At 39.4% G+C, this 3,725-nt stretch overlaps 1 pseudogene; it reads left to right on the top strand.

Moving 5' to 3' along the window:
- LOC102244335 overlaps window positions 1-1,591 on the top strand; it is a 5,992-nt pseudogene extending 4,401 nt beyond the window's left edge.
- The last annotated feature ends 2,134 nt before the right edge of the window (window positions 1,592-3,725 follow it).

Raw genomic sequence — 3,725 nt, 5'->3', positions numbered from 1 at the left:
AAAAAATCAATAAAATATATTTAAAAAAAAGATTCTACTATGTTGGGCACACAAACACATATGTGATTCCACCATGTGGGACTTGGAGTCTGAACATGAGGCCTATTAATTTAAGGGAGTTTTGTGAACAAGAGCCCACTTTTGGGTAGTAAAAAGAACTCCACACTGGGATATAGTAACTTATCAGAGACTTTTGGGAAGTGATTATGGTCTCCAACATGATTTCTTCCAGACTTGAAGCAAATAAAGGAAATGTGCTTATTGATCTTTTACTTTTCCACATTTTATTCCTTTTTGTTGTTTTATACAGCTTTTTGCCTTGTCATGAAGTTACATTATTTCATGTTTTATTAATTATTAAATATATTTTTATTGATTTCACAGAAAGGGAGAGGGAGAAATAGAAACATCAATGATGAGAAAGAATTATCGATTGGCTGCCTCTTGCACGCCCCCTACTGGGGGTTGAGCCCACAACCCAGACATGTGCCCTGACTGGGAATCCAACCGTGACCTCCTGGTTCATAGGTCGATGCTCAACCAGTGAGCCACGCCAGCTGGGCACATTATTTAGTTTTAAATCATGCTCTGCAGTAATGTTTGGTAGCAGCTGGAATTCAAAAGGCATTGCATTTTTATTGTCTTTTATCCATAAACATTTATCTGAGTGTATATATAATTTTTGTAGTACTAATGGAGTTCCTTTTAGTTTCATATTTCACAAGTTAAAAATGTTTCAAAAATAAGTTACTGTAATGAAGTCAATAATAGAGGTTTGGGTAGCATATAACCCTTGAGACTAGACTGTTGTGTAGAGGCTCACTCTCCCATAATGTAAAACTGGGTGCACAGCTGCTCACATGGAGCCTACATTATCTGGCCTTCTCCTTTATGGTTAAATTGTAGCCAATGGGCTATAAGTGGAAATGATACATGTGATTTCTGGATCATGCCTTAAAAGTCCTGGGGCATGATACAGATGATGTATTATAACAGCGGTTCTCAACCTGTGGGTAGCGACCCCTTTGGGGGTCGTACGACCCTTTCACAGGGGTCGCCTAAGACCATTGGAAAACATATATAATTACATATTGTTTTTGTGATTAATCACTATGCTTTAATTATGTTCAATTTGTAACAATGAAATTGGGGGTCACCACAACATGAGGAACTGTATTAAAGGGTCGCGGCATTAGGAAGGTTGAAAACCACTGCACTAGTGGAAGCAGCTGGCTTCACAGCTCAGGTGATTACCCTGAACCATCCAGGCTGGCTAAGCACCTGTGCTGGATTGTCACACAGCTCACATTGCTTGCAAATTTGCTGAGTTGAAGAAGAAGATTGATCACCATTCTGGGAAAAAGCTGGAAGATGGCCCAGTTTTTGAAATCTGGTGATGCTGCCATTGTGGATATGGTTCCTAGCAAGCCCAAGTGTATCGAGAGCTTCTCTGACTATCCTCCTCTGGGCCATTTCCCTGTTCGTGACATGAGACAGACAGTTGCTGTGGGTGTCATCCAAGCAGTAGACAGGAAGGCAGCCAGAGCTGGCAGTCACCAAGTCTGCCCAGAGAGCTCAGAAGGCTAAATGAATATCATCCCCAATATATGCCACCCAGTCTTGATCAGGCGTGGAAGAACGGTCTTAATGATTGCAATGCAGCATAAGATCTTCAGAAGGAAAGAAGGATGTTTTGTGGACCATTTGGTTTTATTGTGTGTGGCAGTTTTTAAGTTTTTTAAAAATTGATTTTAGAGAGAGGAAGGGCATGAAAACTTCGATGTGAGAGAGAAACATCAATTGGTTGCCTCCTGCACATGCCCCAACAGGAGGATTGAATTTGAAATCTGATTGAATGTGCCCTGACTAGGAATAGAACATGCCACCTTTTGGTGTATGGGACGATGCTCCAACCAACTGAGCCATAATGGCCAGGGCTAAGTTATTAGTTTATAAAATCAGTACTTTTTAATAGCTGCAACTTGACTAAAAATCTGTCACAGAATTTTGAGATCCATTAAAATAAAGTTTAATGAGAAAAACAAAAGAATGGGTAAATACATAAATAGGATAAACTAAATGTGGTAAAATGTTAATGTTTGGAAAATCTGAGTAGAAGGCATATAGGAATTCTTTGTGCTTTCTTGTAACTCTCTGTAAGTCTGAAATTGTGTCAAAATTTTTTAAAAAAATCAAATACCACCTGTTATGGGTTCACTCAGCGAGATAGATCACCAACTCAGAATTTAAAATTTAGGAGCCTTTATTAAGCTGGCCAGCTGACTACAGTTATAGCACCCTGCCAAAGCAGAGGCTGAACTGCAGCGCTGACTACTACAGGAGTTACATTTTATTATTAAATTTTGTGGAGGCCCAGAGAAAAATGTGTCTTTCAAATTCTGGGCCCCCCCCAATATGGAGGGAACTCTCTTTATTTATACTTTTTCCAGTCTTTTGTCTCCCAAATTTGGAATGAGACTTCCGGGCCTTCTGAGAAAGAAGGCCTACGTGCTGGGAAGGGGCTATGAGACCATATCTCAAGGCCTGGCCTGATGTCAGTACTTTCCTATCTATGTGTTTTAGGAACAGACAGCACAGCATGACCCATCTGGCCGAAGTGCCAGATATGCAGCCCAGTACACCACCGAAACCGGTTTGGCTCAGTGGATAGAGCGTCGGCCTGCGGACTGAAGGGTACCAGGTTTGATTCCGGTCAAGGGCATGTGCCTGGGAGATGTGCAGGAGGCAGCTGATCGATGTTTCTCTCTCATCGATGTTTCTAACTCTCTATCTCTCTCCCTTCCTCTCTGTAAAAAATCAATAAAATATATTTTTTAAAAAATCAAATACCTAATAGGAGTTTCTGAAGAAGAGAATGCAGACAATGGGAAGAGACAACGTGTAAAAGCAGAACATTTTCCAGAATTGAAGATCCAAATCCTTAGTCTAAAGCAGCGGTTCTCAACCTGTGGGTCGCGACCCCTTTGGGGGTCGAATGACCCTTTCACAGGGGTCGCCTAAGACCATCGGAAAACACATATATAATTACATATTGTTTTGTGATTAATCACTATGCTTTAATTATGTTCAATTTGTAACAATGAAAATACATCCTGCATATCAGATATTTACATTATGATTCATAACAGTAGCAAAATTACAGTTATGAAGTAGCAACGAAAATAATTTTATGGTTGGGGGTCACCAAAACATGAGGAACTGTATTAAAGGGTCATGGCATTAGGAAGGTTGAGAACCATTGGTCTAAAGGTTCAAAGCAGGATGTCTCCAGTAGGATAAATTAAAAACATGACCACACCTGGCAGAACCAGAACACTGAATTTAAATAGAAAATCTTAAAGCCACCAGAAAGAAAAGATACACTGCCCACAAAAGAATAAGAACTAGACTGGTAACCAACTTCTCATTAGTAATAACAGCTAGAAGCCAATGGGACAATATTTTCAAAGTGCAGAAAGAAAACCACTGTCAAACTAGTATTCTCTACCAAGCTGAACTATCTTTTGAATGTGAGGATATAATAAAGATATTTTCAGATATTTAAAAACTAAGAAAGTTTAATATTCAAAGACCCTCGCTGAAAAAAACTACTTACTAATATAATCTAAGACAAAGGAAATAAACCTAGAAAGGTGGAACTTAAATGAGATATGAAAAGCAATGCTGGCAGTTAAATTGATAAATGTGGCTAAATCTGGACACAG

The sequence above is a fragment of the Myotis brandtii genome, unplaced genomic scaffold (assembly GCF_000412655.1).
Source record: "Myotis brandtii unplaced genomic scaffold, ASM41265v1 scaffold291, whole genome shotgun sequence".
NCBI lineage: Eukaryota > Metazoa > Chordata > Mammalia > Chiroptera > Vespertilionidae > Myotis > Myotis brandtii.
The sequence above is the reverse complement of the archived record's forward strand: the minus strand, read 5'-3'. Positions and strand labels throughout refer to the sequence as shown.